This window comes from Thalassophryne amazonica, chromosome 16, assembly GCF_902500255.1.
Source record: "Thalassophryne amazonica chromosome 16, fThaAma1.1, whole genome shotgun sequence".
Classification (NCBI taxonomy): Eukaryota; Metazoa; Chordata; class Actinopteri; order Batrachoidiformes; family Batrachoididae; genus Thalassophryne; species Thalassophryne amazonica.
The window spans coordinates 74860156-74880480 of NC_047118.1; the positions used below are offsets into that span (position 1 = coordinate 74860156).

The 20325-nt window shown below is 40.9% G+C and overlaps 1 protein-coding gene across 2 annotated transcripts in view; it reads right to left on the minus strand.

Moving 5' to 3' along the window:
* Nucleotides 1-11287, minus strand: part of LOC117528460 (linker for activation of T-cells family member 1-like) — a 46084-nt gene extending 34797 nt beyond the window's left edge. For both annotated transcript variants that reach the window (XM_034191095.1, XM_034191094.1), the window contains exon 1: nucleotides 10784-11287. The gene's annotated coding sequence lies outside the window, so the exon portion shown is untranslated. The remainder of the gene's footprint in view (nucleotides 1-10783) is intronic.
* Between the last annotated feature and the right edge of the window lie 9038 nt (nucleotides 11288-20325).

The following is a 20325-nucleotide window of genomic DNA, read 5'->3' on the forward strand; positions in this document are numbered from 1 at the left end:
TTACTTTTTCTTTGTAAATAATATAACACCTAACTGCCTTTTTTGAACAAGAGCTGAACCTGGACTGATTTGTCAAACCTGCTGTTTTAAATGAAAAACTTTCTGAACAGTTTTTCTCTTTCCTGTTTCACTGACGCTGTGCCCCTCCTCCTCTCCACCCCCTCTCTCTGCCACCCCTCCTCCTCTTTCTGTCTCTGTCCCTCCCCCTCCCTCGCTGATCACTCACACCGTGTGCCGTTTTTCAAACTTGGAGCTTTTTGGAAACACAAAGCCTTTCAACTGTAAAATAAACCGTACATTTCTAAATGTATCACCAGATACGAACACAGAAGGACCTCTGGATTATTTAATTTAGGATTTTAATGGTGTTTTCTCATTATCATCATTCTCATTACTTTAATTATTGGTTTAAAATGGCAAAACCATGACTCTATAAGCTTGAAATATGATCAAATTGGTACATTTTCGGCAACATTTCAGTTCATTTTTCAGAAATTCTGTGCTGGGCGGACAAACCAATTTGATCCCCGGAGCCAGGTGGAAATTTGCAGTACCAGGCAGGGCCACCCGGCACCGCCCACCATGGCTAGAACCTTGAATAACACACCTTCAATATCAGGACACTGGGAAAAATTATGACATTTTCCCCGTCCTTATTTTTCCGAGCACTATAAAGCATTTTAGAACCCCCAACATACTCCCAGACCAAAAATCTCAGAAGTCCTAAAATATCACAATTTTTGGAAAATAAGTGTGTTTTATCATTTTTGCTAATCTTCAATTTTACCTCCTAGTGGCCAGTTTTGGAACTTAACACACTTTTCACACAGTTTTAGTGTGATGCTGTTGTACTCATAAGTCATGTATAGGGATGGGTATTGATAAGATTTTATCGATATAGATGCCATTATCGATTCCGCTTATCGATCCAATTCCTTATCAATTCCCTTACCAATACCTCCTGTGAATTTTCTGTGTACTAAAAGTAGGCTTTACAGGTTTTCTATGTCAACAACATTTTATTGAGTCTTAAAGTAAATAAATATGGAATTGGTCACTGGATCCCAGATCTCTGGACATAAATAGAAATAAACAAAATCTGTAGTTTTTGTCAAAAGCATTTCCTTTCAGACATTAATGGTACAAATGTAACTCCATACCTTTGAGCTGAGCTCAGCCGGATGCGCTACATGTCAGGATGTAATTCATAAAACATGAAGGATGTCACATTTTTGGAGAAAAAAAAATTTGGTCTGTTGTCTGTATTACAACGTTTGGAAACAGGTGTCATTTGATTTAAAACGGCGATTCGCTTTGAAGTTATTATTTTTGATCAGACTATCTTTCTAACTTGACTCGGCAGAGAGCGGCAAAACGTTTGGAGCAGTCGAACGGAACGGCGGATGATTCTCGTTTCTTGCCCGCGGCAGGTTTTCGATACCCAACCCTAGTCACGTAGTGTCCTCATATGTAGCATAAAAATCAGGTTTGACCAAAATATAGCCCTAGCCAAAAACTCATGATGGACATGTTCCTGTAAGCACGGGTCAGAAAGAATTTGATTCCCAGGCCTCTAGGATCTTGGGAAAGACATGTTCCCATTTGTCACATTTCTGTCATATGTAACGTCCTTATATGTCGCGTGTGGGGTGATGGTTTAGCTGTTTAAATTACAGCTTATTTTTATTTGTTTTTCCATTTAGTTTGACTGAAAACTGAAGTTATATTTAAAAAAATGTTAAAAACAGATCAATGAGTATTTTTTTTAAACATACTTTAAGAAAAACAAATACAAGTGAAAGCATTTTATTTTGAGTATAGAAGACACAGGGTTTTCTCTGCATCACACATTCAGTTCGTGCACACAGTCACAGCTCTACAGTGACCAAGAGAGCAAACTGTTTGTCATCTTCACCTGTGGATCTGAGCTACTTTAGCGAATGTCCTGGTTGTTTTAAGGTGCTGTGCTACGTCAGCCCAACCTCCATCATTTGGAAGGCCTGTCTTCAGGACCAGCCCCCCCCATCAGCAGTAAACTAATGAGGCACTTGAAGGACGCGTACATCTGCCAGACCTGAACAATCTGAGCAGAAATGGGCTTCCATATTTTTCATGCTATTGCTTTTATTAAATGCTATATAAATATAGAGATAAAATATTAAAATGTTTACTTCTGACATCACTTTGGACACAAACTTTAAAAGCATCCAACCTGCGAGTGAAAACATAACCTTTATGATCCTCATAGTTTACAAACAGAAAAATGTTTTATTGGTTAAGCAATATTCAAAATAGTTTAATCTCATCTTGTACTGATCAGCTGAATATAGGAAAAAAATCCTGCTGAATCCTGCTGCAGTGAATAAAGAAAAACTTTTGTCTCTCCTCAGGTAAAGTGTAAGAAAAAATATTTTCATGCACTCGTTCTCTGTGGTTAGAAAAACTAACCAGTAACCAACTCTGAAGCCTGGAAACGAGCCACAGAACAGATCTGAACCCGGAAACGCGATAAAGCTGCAAAAACCTGCCAACATTTTCATCAGACATCAAACTGCAAAGTTTAGGCTCCGAGCTTGAAAATTTTGTCTCTCATCTACTTTTACTCAACTGCAAATTTCACATAAAACATGAAGGAAAAAAGAAGATAAAGTTTACTTCTTTCTTTCATTTGGATTTTGATATTTTAATATCGATATGAAGGTGAAGTTGGAGAAAGCTTCTGCAGAAACCAAACAGAAGTCAGAGACAGTTGATTTTTGCTGTTCATTTTCAGGATTTGTTTAGTTTTCCTATTTTCACTTTGATTCTTTTTGTTTGTTTGTTCATATAAAATTTTTACTAATCTGGAGGCAGCAAAGCATAGTTCTGCTCAAACCGTTTAATCTCGCCCACATACACTGTAACAACATGAAAATATTCTTTGCACTTTTCCTTCTTTTAAACTTTACTGTGTTGATCTTTTCACTTTGTTTATAGGCACGATATCTCAAAAAGACAAACTTTGATGACACCTTAAGCACTACAAGCACATTTTCACGCTCTAAAATCCTTCCTTTCATCTCTCTGACATTCCTGCTTTGTGATATCATAAAGCCCTGACTGGAGATACAGTGCCCTTCAAAAATATTGGAATACTTGGTATTTCACACATTTTAATTTGTAAATGCCATTTCAAATAAAATATATATATCTTCCTTAAACTCAAACTGAAAGCAAATCTCTACAGCTTGATATAAATTAATTAAAAATATGGAAGCCAAAATGATGGGTTGCATAAGTAATGGAACAATTTTCTTTCACCAAAACATCAAATCTAGGCTTGCATCTCAGATGTACCTTCTGACAAATTGTAGCTGAACTTTCAGCTCTTCTTTTTAAGAACTGGGGATACAAAATGCAAAACATGCACAATGCACAATTCCTCCAATCACAGCCACCGAAACCTGTAATGTCTTCTGGGCTGGCTGAGTGTTTTGGTGGCTTTCCTCACTTTCCCCCTTCCACAGTCACTCAGTTTTGAGAACAGTCTACTCCACACAGATGTACCATAGGGTGCCATACTGTTTGTATTTCTTAATAACTGATGTAAATAAAGTCCAAGACATATTCAGTGACTCGGAAATGTTCATGTATCCATCCCCTGACTTGTCTGAAGAAAACTGACAATAAAACAGATTATTTACAAGTATTATACCAAAGGGCCCATTAGTTATGCAACCCATCATCTTGACTTTTATATTCTTAATTAATTAATATCAAGCTGTTGAGATTTGATTTAAGTTTGCGTTTAAGGAAGATAATTTTTGAAATTTTTATATTGAGAAGCCTGATTTATTGTTTTGTATTTGAAGTGGCACAAACAAATTAAAGTGTGTGAAATATCATGTGTTCTAATACTTTTGGAGGGCACTGAACAGTGAAAATTATGATTGTTTCCATTGGTGAACCTTCCAGTTTATTAGCGAATGAAAACGCAAGTCCCATAAAGGCCTTGAGGCTCGCTGGTGTATGTGTGTGTGTATGTTTATCCCAGGAATCTGTAGTGTGAAGCGAACGAGAGTCTATGACGCCCCCTGGGTGGGACACCAGTCCATCACAGATTACTTCCCCAGTCAAGACTGGTACACATTTACAGCTGGGTGGACTGAGACTATGCATATGAAGCATCTTGTCTAAGAACAGGCAGTGTGGTTGGGAATCGAACTGAGTTCTACAAATTGGTAGACCAATTCCTTATCCCAACGAGCTACAGAGAACACCAGCCCATCCAGATCAGTGCTGCTGAGGTTGAAAGAGTCAGCAGTTTCGATTACCTTGGCGTATACATCACAGACGACCTAATGTGGGCTCAGCACACAGACAACATATGCAGAAAAATATGTCAGCATCGCTGCTTCTTAAGGAGGCTGAAGGCGTTTGTGTCTACTGGTGCAAAGCTCTACAGGAAATCTACAACCAATGAGCCCTGCGGAAAGCACACCGCATCATCAAAGACAACAACCACCCGGCACACCAGACAGTCTCCCTGTGACAATCAGACACATGATACATGAGCCTGACTGCTCAGACCACAAGACTAAAGAACAGTTTCTACCACCGAGCCATCAGGCTTCTCAACTCCCACACATAGACTATACCTCCCTGCACCGGACTTGCACTTAACACTGATAATTCATATTATATAACGGCTGAGTGGATCCTTGTCATGTGATTGGTGGGCTGTATATCACGTGACATGGATAATTTGTACCATTTGCCGTTGTGTTTCATTGACCGTGCAATACTTTTTTTTAGCATGAAATTTTGGTGCTATATGAAAAGTGCTATTGCACGCCTCGACCACCACGCATGCTCACACAACCAACGGTGGTGTTTAGCTAAACATAGTGGAGTTTGTTTTGCTTTCAGATGAGGATTTGAAGGAGCTAACTGACGCTGCTAATTCTTCTAACACACACACACACACACACACACACACACACACACACACACACACACACACACACACACACACAAAACAAATCCACTACGCTGTAGCCATCTGGAGGTATGAAGAGCTGTTAGGATGAAAAGCTGAACAAATTTCTGATATCAATTTTTGTTGGACTGAGGAACTACACGAGGTCTTTTTTTTTTTGGAAGTACATGAAGTCAGTGCACGGCATCATGGACTACATCACCACCATTTTGGACTCCAATTTAAAGTTGGTGTTGGACTGTTAAGCAGCAGTGGATCAACAAAATGTAAGACCCTTTTCTGTTTATAAATGAATAAAACATCAAATGACAAGGATCTATTTTAGCCGTTATATAAAACAAATAATGAATGTTTTTTTTCATTCATGCAATGGAAAGAATTTTTCATGAGGTGAAAGATGGAATGTTCCATTCAACTCAGAGAAGCGGACTACATCCTCAGGATTGTTAGGCGTTATATAAAACAAATAATGAATGTTTTTTTTCATTCATGCAATAGAAAGAATATTTCATGAAGTGAAAGATGGAATGTTCCATTCAACCCGAGGAGGTGGACTACATCTTCAGGATTGCTAGGCGTTATATAAAACAAATAATGAATATTTTTTCATTCATGCAATAGAAAGAATATTTCAGGAGGTGAAAGATGGAATGTTCCATTCAACTCAGAGAAGCGGACTACATCCTCAGGATTGTTAGGCGTTATATAAAACAAATAATGAATGTTTTTCTTCATTCATGCAATGGAAAGAATATTTCGTGAGGTGAAAGATGGAATGTTCCATTCAACCCGAGGAGGTGGACTACATCTTCAGGATTGTTAGGCGTTATATAAAACAAATAATATTTTTTTCATTCATGCAATAGAAAGAATATTTCATGAGGTGAAAGATGGAATGTTCCATTCAACTTAGAGAAGCGGACTACATCCTCAGGATTGTTAGGTGTTATATAAAACAAATAATGAATGTTTTTTTTTCATTCATGCAATGGAAAGAATATTTCATGAGGTGAAAGATGGAATGTTCCATTCAACTCAGAGAAGCAGACTACATCCTCAGGATTGTTAGGCGTTATATAAAACAAATAATGAATGTTTTTTCATTCATGCAATGGAAAGAATATTTCATGAGGTGAAAGATGGAATGTTCCATTCAACTCAGAGAAGCGGACTACATCCTCAGGATTGTTAGGCGTTATACTATAAAACAAATCATGAATGTTTTTTTTCATTCATGCAATGGAAAGAATATTTCATGAGGTGAAAGATGGAATATTCCATTCAACCCGAGGAGGTGGACTGCATCTTCAGGATTTGTTAGGCATTATATAAAACAAATAATGAATATTTTTTCATTCATGCAATAGAAAGAATATTTTATGAGGTGAAAGATGGAATGTTCCATTCAACTCAGAGAAGCGGACTACATCCTCAGGATTGTTAGGTGTTATATAAAACAAATAATGAATTTTTTTTTCATTCATGCAATAGAAAGAATATTTCATGAGGTGAAAGATGGAATGTTCCATTCAACTCAGAGAAGCGGACTACATCCTCAGGATTGTTAGGTGTTATATAAAACAAATAATGAATGCTTTTTTTTCCATTCATGCAATGGAAAGAATATTTCATGAGGTGAAAAATGGAATGTTCCATTCAACTCAGAGAAGCGGACTACATCCTCAGGATTGTTAGGCGTTATATAAAACAAATAATGAATGTTTTTCTTCATTCATGCAATGGAAAGAATATTTCATGAGGTGAAAGATGGAATGTTCCATTCAACCCGAGGAGGTGGACTACATCTTCAGGATTGTTAGGTGTTATATAAAACAAATAATGAATATTTTTTCATTCATGCAATAGAAAGAATATTTCATGAGGTGAAAGATGGGATGTTCCATTCAACTCAGAGAAGCGGACTACATCCTCAGGATTGTTAGGTGTTATATAAAACAAATAATGAATGTTTTTTTTCATTCATGCAATAGAAAGAATATTTCATGAGGTGAAAGATGGAATGTTCCATTCAACTCAGAGAAGCGGACTACATCCTCAGGATTGTTAGGCGTTATATAAAACAAATAATGAATTTTTTTTTTCATTCATGCAATAGAAAGAATATTTCATGAGGTGAAAGATGGAATGTTCCATTCAACTCAGAGAAGCGGACTACATCCTCAGGATTTGTTAGGTGTTATATAAAACAAATAATGAATAGTTTTTCATTCATGCAATAGAAAGAATATTTCATGAGGTGAAAGATGGAATGTTCCATTCAACCCGAGGAGATGGACTACATCTTCAGGATTGTTAGGCGTTATATAAAACAAATAATGAATGGTTTTTTTTCATTCATGCAATGGAAAGAATATTTCATGAGGTGAAAGACGGAATGTTCCATTCAACTCGGAGAAGCGGAGTACATCGTCAGAATTGTGTCATATAAAACAAATAATGTTTTTTCATTCATGCAATGGAAAGAATATTTCATGAGGTGAAAAATGGTATGTTCCATCTTTCACCTCATGAAATATTTGTACCATTGAACTTATAAACATTCATTATTTGCATGCCCGTATATAGTACATGATTTTTTTCTGCTGATTTTGTTCTGATCTGGATATCAACGTTATGTATTTTCTTTTCATTGATAATAAGCAACAAGCACTAACTGTTACACAGCTATTATCACAACCTTTCCCATGGGGGTTGAGAATTTTTGCTCCCTGGTCCCTACCCTCCTCTGATATCAAACAGATTAGTAGACTTGTAAATACCCATGTAGACACAGTTACACTTGTCTGGTTTGTAAAAACATGTTTGTATGTATAAGCTGAGAAATAAAGGGAGCTTCTCCTTCCTGTTGCAAATACTGTAAAGGTGCAAATATTCGCGTGGGATTTATTATGCGAATTTTGCGAGTTAAACAAGGTCGCCAAATTAAATACCACTATTTTAATACATAACGTACATATACGTACATATTCATAATGTAAACGTGAATATTAATACCGCTAAATATGAGGTCTGTTAGAAAAACTATCCGACCTTTTTATTTTTTGCAAAAACTATATGGATTTGAATCATGTGCGCTTGCATCAGCCAAGCTTGAACCTTCGTGCGCATGCGTGAGTTTTTTCACGCCTGTCGGTTGCGTCATTCACAACCGACAGGCAGGCATAAAGTTTTCATTAATGTTATCTTGGTTCTTCCTGGGTGGTTCTTATGGCAACTGGTCCAATCCCAAGCAAGGACTATTTGTATATAAAAATGTATTTCCTAAAATGATACATTTTCAAATGAAATTTATGCAGCTTTTTACCCCTCGAAATCCTCAAAAAGCTTCTGTTTTGGGGAGCTTTGCCCCCCTGAGCCCCCCACAAGGGCGTTGCCCCTCAACCCCACCGGGCGCCCAGTCGCCCACTGGACCCCCAACTCAAGGATTTGAACCCCCCCCTTTCACATTCCTATATACGGCCCTGATTTGTACACTAGATACTTTATTGCACTGGTCATTTTATCACCGATGACCTCACTTCATTGGATTTGTACAGACTGCAGGCAAATTAGACCTCACACTTTCACAACATGCAATACAGCAACTTTTGACTTTTTCACCTTTATGTTTTATACTTTTATTACTTATGCTTTTTTATTCTCTTCCTGCCCTTAATTTAATTGCATACTTCGTATCATGATATACTGTCTTTAAGACACAATGCTGAGTGACTCGTGTTCTTATCAAATGTGTTTCACTGTAAGGTTGACCTGTGTGTTAACATACAAGTGAAAAATAAACTTGAAACTGAAACCTAAACTACCTGCTCTAAATTAGCGAATAGAAGTAAGAAAAATGATCAGTAAGCTTTAAGTTTATTTTGATTACAGAGGAAACATTATATTTTCTAAATAAATGAAATAAACAGAATAGTCGCCGGAAGCAGATGAGATTTGTCCCAAGATGTGGAAGTCTCTGGATGTTGCTGAGCTGTCTTGGCTGACACACTTACGCAGTGTTTCATGGAGGTCTGGGACAGTACCTCTGGGTACTCATGGAAGGGTGAGGGCTCCCATCTTTAAATAAAGGGTACTGGAGAATATGTCCAGTTAAACGTTAGAGGAATCACACTTCTCAAACTCCCTTGGAAGATTTATGCCAGGTTACTAGACAGAAGTCTTAAATAGACAATCGAACATCAAATTCAGGAGGCGCAATATGGGTTCTGTCCCAGTTGTGGAACACTGGACCAGCTCTTTACACTTATAAGGATATGAGAGTGGATTGTGGGAGTACACGCCTCCAGTCTAGATGTGTTTTGTGGACTTGGAAAAAGCATACAACTGGGTGTCTGGAGGTGTTGTGCAGGGTGGGGGTGGGGGTGCCGCAGACGTATGGGGTGCCAGGACTCTTGCAAACACCCGATCCGGCATCTATACGATCAAATTTGGAGCTGTGTCCGTAGTCTTGGCATCACATCAGACCTGTTTCAAATATTTTTTGGACACCGCCAGAGCTGCTCCTTGTCACCAATCCTGTTTTTGATTCTCATGGACAGGATTTTAAAGCACACTTTGGATCAGTGGACTGGAGCTGTATTTGAGGTCCTGCAGATGCTGTACCAGACCACATGTGGTGAAGAAACAGCTGAGTCAGAAGGTTTGTCTCTCAATTTACACACTATCCTCACCTATGGTCATGAACTTTAGGTAATGACCAAAAGAACAAAATTACTGATACAAGTGGCAGAAATGTGGGTCGTCTGCTGGGTACCTGGGGTTACACTCTGGGACATGTGAGAAGGTCAAATATGTGGGAGGGACTCTGAGTAGAGCTACTGCTTCACATCAAAAGGAGCCAGCTTATGGGTGGTTCTAGAAATTTGTTGAGGATGGCTACTGGTTGTATTCCTTGGGACGTCTTCCAGGCATGTCTACCCGGGAGGAGGAGGCTGCAGGGAAAATCCAGGACACAATGGAACAATTATATTTCCCAGTTGGCTTGGGAATGTCTTGAGATACCCCAGGAAGAATTAGGGGACTTGGCTAACAATAGGGAGATGTGGGATGAGATCCTTGGTCTTCTGCGAATGAATGAATCTATTTGCTGGTTCACAAAACAAATTATTTCACTTTTATGTTAAAGTGTGGAAAAAAAAAACAAGTTGAGGTTGTAGCTAACACTGCCCTCTGCTGCGTTTGTTAGCAGATTGGAAAGTGAAACCCCGTGCTGCCTTGTAATTACTGAACATTTTAACACACACACACACACACACACATTTCCTTCACTCCGTTCATGAGACACAACATATTTCGTGTTCTTGAACTACTTTTCATTAGCTTATTCTCGTTACTCTCCAGTTAGCCTGATTGCCTGCGATACTCTTTCACAATAAAACTACTTCCTGTGTTCTGAGTACAGCTGAGATGAGAACACTGCTAGAAACCGGACTAGTTCCTTCACATTCTCTCCAGGAGTTTATGCTCCAACTTTTCTTAAAGCTTCGAGATGGAAGTAAAACAGAACTTGTTCCAAAATTGCCCATGTTGATGAATTTCAGAATTGAAGGCTTTTCTCTTTCCAAAACACAAAAAATCATTTCTCCATCACAGAAATTTAAACATTAAGAAAGAACATTTTGTTCACATTTTCAGTTGTAAACAACTTCATTTTAATGTTTGATCCCTTCATCATCATCTCTCACGTTCATAGTTTTTGTCCTCGATGTGAAAACCCGTCGGCCTTCCTGGACACTGCCAGGGCCCAGGTGCATCCTGGGAATGGTTCCCACAGAGGAGACTCACCTGAGGAAAAGCCTAAAGAGATGAAGGTCAGTTGAGGTTTGGGAGCGTGTGGGTGGTCTCGTGCTCTGTATCTCCAGCACATCAGGCATCTACGGTAACCAAATGTCCTCCATGACTGATGAGTGTGTCCACCATGTCTCTAATGTGGCATATGTTGGCGCCTCCCTCTAACTCCCACTCTTTATCAAACTCTCCTCCTCCTCCTCCATCATCATCATCGCTGCAGCCAATCATCTCATGGCTCTGTCACACGCCGGTTTTCATTCCGCCACAAGGGGCCTCTGATCTTTTGAAGTCTTCATCATATGAAGGTGATGCTGGACCACAACGCCATGTGCCGTTTGTCCACAAATGTCCAGCCGACCTCCGAGTAAAGACAAAGGGCGTGTCACTGGGTCTGTGAGCAGTGAACAGAAGGTGGAGGTTTCAGTAAACGAGCGCACGGTAAAAATGTGACTCACAGGATTCTCTCACAGCCTGCGTGGGACGATCAAACTGGTCTTTGAGAGCAACTGGAAAAGGGCTTTGAAGAGAAAAAAAAAAATCTAACCAATCACAAAATCTCTCTGCTTAACGTGCTCACAAGCTGCAGGCTGTGAGAACATTGCAGAAACCGTCTCACTTCTGTAGACATCCTCTCACCTACAAACAGGAAACCACAGTGACTCCTCGCCTTCCTCAGCCTCGTTTCTCTACCTGAAGAGACGAAAGTCAAACAGCAGCGACAGCGAAGAGAAGCAGCAAAAAAAAAAAAAGAAAAACACACACACACACACACACACAAAAACAAATGAGGAAGGCAAAACCGATGCCGCTCACAGCCATTTGGCAACGGAAGCCGATGCACATGCACACATCTGCCAGCGGGAAGAGAAGGACACGTGGCAGCGGGAAGTGAAGGACACGTGGCAGCGGGAAGTGAAGGACACCTGCCAGCGGGATGTGAAGGACACCTGCCAGCGGGATGTGAAGGACACGTGGCAGCGGGATGTGAAGGACACGTGGCAGCGGGATGTGAAGGACACGTGGCAGCGGGAAGGGAAGGACACTGTGGCAGCGGGAAGGGAAGGACACCTGTCAGCGGGAAGGGAAGGACACCTACCTGGATGAAGGGAAGGACACCTGCCAGCAGGAAGTGAAGGACACCTGCTAACAGGAAGTGAATGGCAACTGCCAACAGAACAGGAAGGACACCTGCCAACAGGAAGTGAAGGACACCCGCCAGTAGGAAGTGAAGAACACCTGCCAGTAGGAAGTGAAGAACACCTGCTAACAGGAAGTGAATGGCAACTGCCAACAGAACAGGAAGGACACCTGCCAGCAGGAAGTGAAGGACACCTGCCAGTAGGAAGTGAAGGACACCTGCCAGTAGGAAGTGAAGAACGCCTGCCAACAGGAAGTGAAGGGCGCCTGCCAACAGGAAGTGAAGGGCGCCTGCCAGTAGGAAGTGAAGGGCACCTGCCAACAGGAAGTGAAGGGCACCTGCCAGTAGGAAGTGAAGAACGCCTGCCAACAGGAAGTGAAGGGCGCCTGCCAACAGGAAGTGAAGGGCGCCTGCCAGTAGGAAGTGAAGGGCACCTGCCAACAGGAAGTGAAGGGCGCCTGCCAGTAGGAAGTGAAGGGCGCCTGCCAACAGGAAGTGAAGGGCGCCTGCCAACAGGAAGTGAAGGGCGCCTGCCAACAGGAAGTGAAGGGCGCCTGCCAGTAGGAAGTGAAGGGCACCTGCCAACAGGAAGTGAAGGGCGCCTGCCAGTAGGAAGTGAAGGGCACCTGCCAACAGGAAGTGAAGGGCGCCTGCCAGTAGGAAGTGAAGGGCACCTGCCAACAGGAAGTGAAGGGCGCCTGCCAGTAGGAAGTGAAGGGCACCTGCCAACAGGAAGTGAAGGGCGCCTGCCAGTAGGAAGTGAAGGGCACCTGCCAACAGGAAGTGAAGGGCGCCTGCCAGTAGGAAGTGAAGGGCACCTGCCAACAGGAAGTGAAGGGCACCTGCCAGTAGGAAGTGAAGGGCACCTGCCAACAGGAAGTGAAGGGCACCTGCCAGTAGGAAGTGAAGGGCACCTGCCAGTAGGAAGTGAAGGGCACCTGCCAACAGGAAGTGAAGGGCGCCTGCCAGTAGGAAGTGAAGGGCACCTGCCAACAGGAAGTGAAGGGCACCTGCCAGTAGGAAGTGAAGGGCACCTGCCAACAGGAAGTGAAGGGCACCTGCCAGTAGGAAGTGAAGGGCACCTGCCAACAGGAAGTGAAGGGCACCTGCCAGTAGGAAGTGAAGGGCACCTGCCAATAGGAAGTGAAGGGCACCTGCCAGTAGGAAGTGAAGGGCACCTGCCAGTAGGAAATGAAGGGCGCCTGCCAGTAGGAAGTGAAGGGCACCTGTTAGCAGGAAGGAAAGGACACCTGCCTAGAGGAAGGACACCTGCCAGGAGTAAGTGAAGGACACCTGTCAGCGGGAAGTGAAGTGACAACAAGAAAACTAAGAATAACTTTTACAAAGTGGTCATTTCCATACACAGACCTCACAAACGAATCCATTGTGTTTCTCCCCAAACATCTGAAAGTGAAGGACACCTGCCAACAGGAAGTGAAGGGCACCTGCCAACAGGAAGTGAAGGGCACCTGCCAACAGGAAGTGAAGAGCACCTGCCAGGAAAAACTTGTCCCAGGGGATCAGGGAGGCGAAGAGGCTGTACGCACAAAAATTGAACAGTCACTTCACCAATGTCCGGGATTCACGCTGCTTGTGGCAGGGATTTCACAACATCACTGATTATAACCCCCCTCCCCTGCGAACATGCCACAATGATCCCTCTCTACCAGACGAAATGAATCATTTTTATGCACGTTTTGAGGCTAACAACACCACTCAGACACAGATGCTCCCGCAGTCGCCCAGCGAACAGGTACTTCAGGTATCTACAGCTGAAGTGAAAAAGGTCTTCGCTAGCATCTATCCACGCAAAGCTGCAGGACCGGATAACATCCCTGGTTGTGTTCTAAAGGAGTGTGCTGAGCAACTGAAAGATGTTTTTACAGACATTTTTAACACCTTACTCTGCCAGGCAGAAGTGCCCACTTGCCTGAAAAGTGCCGTTATTATTCCTGTTCCCAAGAAATCAAACCCACTTTGCCCGAATGACTTCCGCCCTGCAAACCTGGAGCCCTACAGTTTGCATACAGCCCCAACTGCTCAACAGAGGATGCTATTTCCACTACACTCCACCTCACGTTGTCACAGCTGGAGAGGAAAAACAGCTATGCCAGGATCCTCTTCATCAACTTCAGCTCGGTGTTCAACACAATCATCCCACAACAGCTGGTGGAAAAGCTGAAACTGCTGAAGGTCAACACTGGGACCTGTAAATGGATCCTGGACTTCCTCACAAATCGGCAACAGTCAGGGTGGGTAGGTCCATATTTAGATCCATCTCAGAGAGAACAGGCTCACCTCAAGGCTGAGTTCTGGGCCCCATGTTGTTCAGCCTGCTCACCCATGACTGCACTGCTAGATTCAGCACCAACCACATTATAAAATTTGCCGACAACACAACGGTAGTGGGTCTCATCCATAATAACGATGAGTCTGCTTACAGGATGGAGGTGGAGCAGCTGACAACATGGTGCAGAACTCACAACCTCGCTCTCAATGTGGACAAAACTAAGGAGATGGTGACTGATTTCAGGAGGTCTGTAAAAGAACATCACTTGCCGCTGAATGTTGATGGGACTGCTGTGGAGAGGGTGAACAGCATCAAGCTCTTGGGAGTCTACCTATCTGATGACCTGTCCTCCACCAACACCACGGCAATCACTAAGAAAGCATTACAGCGGTTCAACCCTCTCCACAGACTCAGAAAAGCGGGCCTTCTCACTCCTTATCTTATCACCTTCTACAGTGGCACTATTGAAAGCATCCTAACATACAGCTTTACTTCCTGGTACAGGTGCTGCAGAGCCTATGAACAACAGCGGCTAAACAGGATAGTGAAGACAGCCAGCAGGATCATTGGTGCCCCTCTTCCATTCCTGATGGAGCTTTAAGAGCAGCGCTGCACTTGAAAGGCGACCTCCATCATCAAGGACGTTCATCATCCTTCTCATGGCCTGTTCTCCCTCCTGCCATCCGGGAAGCGTTACAGGAGCATTGGCTGCAAAACCAGCAGAATGATAAACAGGTTCTTTCCACAAGCTGTCCTGGCTGGTAAAGAGATTGTGTCCCCGTCCACTTATCAACCTAATGTCTATCCCATAGCACTGTTTGACAGTTGTTCACCTGTCAAAAACCACTTAAAGCACTTTATGATTATTATGGACAAAAATACACTGAACAGTGATTGTGCTCAATGATCATGTGACCGCGGCACATATGATTGTAATGCTTGCTTACTTTGTCTAATTTTTATTACTTACTTTGTTTTTTTAGCGCAGCTTTTATTTTATTTTATTTTAATGCACTGCAAGAAAGGAGTTGATGCCAAATGATTTTTCGTTTCATTCAGTGTATGTGTATACTTGGTAGAATGACAATAAACCAAATCTTGAATCTTGAATCAGTAGGAAGTGAAGGACACCTACCTACAGGAAGTGAAGTGACAACATTAAAACTAAGAATAGTTTTTACAAAGTGGTCATTTCCACACACAGACCTCACAAACAAATCCACTGTGTTTCTACCCAAACATCTGAAATTACAACAACATAAAAAGTTTGGGAACATTTTAACTCTTTTACTAACATCCAAGTAGAATAAATTCAGACTGCTCTATGATCTTTTTTTTTTTCTAAATTCTTCCATTTTAAACTCATGGTGAAAAAAAAAATCTCCACCATGACATAAATTAACTGGAATAAGCGGATTCAGAGAACAGATGAATGATTTGAATTTAATTAAAATCTCAGTCTGAGTGACTGTGCAAGTGAGAGAGCAGGTGAGGGAAGCCACCAAGCCCTCCATCACAACTGTGATAGAATAACAGGCCACTGTGGTCATGACTGGAGACAGGTTTTACTGTTCCATCACCAGTCACAGCTTTAGGATGGAGTCACAAATACAGTTGAGCTCAAAAGTTTACATACCCTGGCAGAAATTTTTTTTTTTTTGGCCATTTTTTCAGAGAATATGAATGATAACATAAAAACATTTTTTACATTCATGGTTAGTGGTTGGGTGAAGCCATTTATTGTCAAACAACCAGGTTTACTCTTTTTAAATCATAATGACAACACAAACTACCCAAATGACTGATCAAAAGTTTACATACAGTAGTGTTCAGAATAATAGTAGTGCTATGTGACTAAAATTGGGCTATTAGTAAAAAAAAAAAGTAGAAAAGCGGGTGTTCACAATAATACTAGCATCTGCTGTTGATGCTACAAACTCAAAACTATTATGTTCAAACTGCTTTTTTTTTTTTTTTTTTAGCAATCCTGTGAATCACTAAACTAGTATTTAGTTGTATAACCACAGTTTTTCATGATTTCTTCACATCTGCAAGGCATGGAGTCAACCAACTTGTGGCACCTTTCAGCTGTTATTCCACTCCAAGATTCTTTAACAACATTCCACAATTCATTCACATTTCTTGGTTTTGCTTCAGAAACAGCTTTTTTGATGTCACCTCACAAGTTCTTAATTGGATTTAGGTCTGGGGATTGGGCAGGCCACTCCAAAACAATTTTGCTGGTTTGGAACCAAGATTTTGCTCATTTACTAGTGTGCTTGGGGTCATTGTCTTGTTGAAACACCCATTTCAAGGGCATGTCCTCTTCAGCATAAGGCAACATGACCTCTTCAAGTATTTTTGACATATCCAAACTGATCCATGATACCTGGAATGCGATATATAGGCCCAACACCATAGTAGGAGAAACATGCCCATATCATGATGGTTGCACCACCATGCTTCACTGTCTTCACTGTGGCTTGAATTCAGAGTTTGGGGGGTCGTCTCACAAAGTGTCTGTGGCCCTTGGACCCAAAAAGAACAATTTTACTCTCATCAGTCCACAAAATATTCCTCCATTTCTCTTTAGGCCAGATGATGTGTTCTTTGGCAAATTGTAACCTCTTCTGCACATGTCTTTTATTTAACAGAGGGACTTTGCGGGGGATTCTTGCAAATAAATTAGCTTCACACAGGCGTCTTCTAACTGTCACAGCACTTACAGGTAACTCCAGACTGTCTTTGATCATCCTAGAGCTGATCAATGGGTGAGCCTTTGCCATTCTGGTTCTTCTTCTATCCATTTTGATGGTTTTCCGTTTTCTTCCACACGTCTGTTTTTTTTTTTTTTTTTTGTCCATTTTAAAGCATTGGAGATCATTGTAGATGAACAGCCTATAATTTTTTGCACCTGCGTATAAGTTTTCCCCTCTCCAATCAACTTTTTAATCAAACTACGCTGTTCTTCTGAACAATGTCTTGAACATCCCATTTTCCTCAGGCTTTCAAAGAGAAAAGCATGTTCAACAGGTGCTGGCTTCATCCTTAAATAGGGGACACCTGATTCACACCTGTTTGTTCCACAAAATTGATGAACTCACTGACTGAATGCCACACTACTATTATTGTGAACACGCCCTTTTCTACTTTTTTTTTTTTTTTTACTAATAGCCCAATTTCATAGCCTTAAGAGTGTGCATATCATGAATGCTTGGTCTTGTTGGATTTTTGAGAATCTGCTGAATCTACTGGTACTTTGTTTCCCATGTAACAATAAGAAATATACTCAAAACCTGGATTAATCTTTTTAGTCACATAGCACTACTATTATTCTGAACACTACTGTACCTCTGTTCTTAATACCGTGTGTTGCCCCCTTTAACATCAATGCCAGCTTGGAGTCTTATGGTAGTTGTGGACGAGGCTCACTGATGGTGAAGCTGCCACTGAATATGTTTCGGACTTTATTTACATCAATTACTAAGAAATACAAACAATATGGCACTCTATGGTAAATCTGCATGGAGTAGACAGTTCTCAAAAACTGAGTGACTGTGCCAGAAGGATAAGAGTGAGGAAAGCCACCAAGACAACCCAGAAGAAGTTATAGGGTCACGTGGCTGTGATTGGAGAAATTATGCACAGTACAAGCTTTGCATTTTGTATCACCAGTTATCCATCTTCATGATGAAGTGGTATAGAGGAGGATTTTCTTAAAAGGAAGACCTGAAAGTTTAGCTACAAATTGCCAGAAGGTACATCTGAGATGTAAGCCTGGATTTGATCTGTTTTGGTGAAAGAAAATCCTTCTCTGCTCTACTCCACTATGAAGCTCAGAGTAGTGATGCAAAATGCAAAGCTTGCACTGTGCACACTTTCTCCAATCACAGCGACATAAGCCCATAACTTCTGGGTTGTCTCGGTGTCTTTCCTCACTCTTCTCCTTCTTGCACAGTCAGTCACTCAGTTTTTGAGAACTGTCTACTCCATGCAAATTTGCAATAAAGTGCCATACTGTTTATATTTCTTTGTAAATAATGTAAATAAAGTCCAAGACATATTCAGTGGCAGCTTTACCATCAGTGAGCCTCGTCCACAACGACCACAAAATACTCCAAGCTGTCAGTGATGTTAAAGGGGGCAACACACGGCATTAAGAAAAGGAGTATGTAAACTTTTGATCAGGGTCATTTGGGTAGTTTGTGTTGTCATTATGATTTAAAAAGATGAAACCTGGTTGTTTGACAATAAATGGTTTCACCCAACCACTAACCGTGAGTAAAAAAAAAAGGTTTTGTGTTATCATCCATATTCTCTGAAAAATGGCCAAAAAAAAAAAAAAACAAACAAAAAAAATCTGCCAGGGTATGTTAACTTTTGAGCACAACTGTATAAGGAATTTCTTAAAATGAAAACATGAAATTCCAGGTAGTTTGTCAGAAGGCACATGGGAAAGTGAAGCCTAGATAGTCTTGTCTAGACTAGTCTCCTTCTTGCAGGCTCACTCAGTGTTTGAGATCTGCCTCCTCCAGACAGAGTTACTGTACAGCATCATACCATCTGTAGTTCTTAATGATTGATGGAAATGTTCATGTATCCATCCAGACTCATCTTAAAAACAAAACAAACAAAAAACAACAAAAAAAAACCCTGGTGTGAAACTGATGATTACCGGCAAATTCATACAAAATTAGTTTGAATTTATTTGTGAACATATTTTGAAATGAATATTTAAAATGTAAGGATGCCAGTAATTCAGACCAGGAGGGTAACTGTGATTTTAAGTTGTAATATCAAAAACAATAAAGAAAATAAATAAAAATACACACACACCTTCAACCGCTTCATCCAATTAAGGGTCACGGAGAGCTGGAGCCTATCCCAGCAGTCCATAGAGCATGAAGCGGGGTACAGGACGCCAGTCTGTCACAGGGCAAATAAATAAAAATCTCATAGAAAATTCTACTTTTGTATCGTGAGGGTTTTCCCAACATGTTAACTGCGGCTCCCCAGTGGGCCATGACAGTACTGCAGTTGGGGCCATGAGGTCATAAAAAATAATTTGATTTTCAATTTTGTAATTCATTCATTCATTCATTCACTACTCCCATTTACTCCCATTAAGGGTCGGGGTGGGTGGGTGGGAATATCACAGCCAGCCTGTCGGAGTCGATTGTATATTTAAAATTACTCAGAAATCTTAGATTAAAAAAGTAACCAGATGTATTAAAACAAATTAAATTATACATTAAAGACACACAAATACATCATCTTATTCACATAATTGCAAAATTTGAGTGCTTGGGGGGACTGCAGTGTTCTTTGGTAATGGCTGCTATAATTAAATATTAACACTTGAAAATCACACTATTTTGAAAAAACAAACACACAACCATTATATATATATATATATATATATATATATATATATATATATATATAAAATTAGGGCAGGCCACAAACCTGCTGAAGGGTAATAATTTTCTTCACTAAGCTTCCCCAGTGGTTTTTGTTCCAATTTGTCCATGATTTAAGATTTGAAGAGATGATCAGATAGTTAATCTTTTACTTGAAGCTCTACAGCCAAATAATCCAGGGCCCATATCCACGAAGCAACTCAAAGCCCTCTCACAGAGCTCCTAACTGAGCCTAAAATTTCCTGGCAAGGTATCTTAGCCTAAGAGTGAGCCAGCACGTGTCTGAGAGCAAGTCTGGGCAAGGAGGGGACAGAAACTCCTATCTTTGTGAGGAGGTGGGATTGACCCAGTTGCTAGGTATGAGCTGTGATTGGTTGTCACAGAAAGGGGAGGAGACATAAAAAATGTACTCCACCCTCCTAGCCATGAATGGACAGTGAAATGAATGAACCGATCATATAATCTGAACTGCATTAAGACGTGCAATCATGAAGATAACTTTGACATGATGATGAAACCCAGCAAAATGTTTGAACGTACCTCATTCACATGCCAATATCTATATATTAAAAGCATGTGTGAGTTAATTTAGTACATTCATTGTGAGTACATAATTGTAAATACATTAAAAAATACATGCATGACAAGATTGTGGTCCATTTAAAATCAAATGACAAAATAGAAGTAA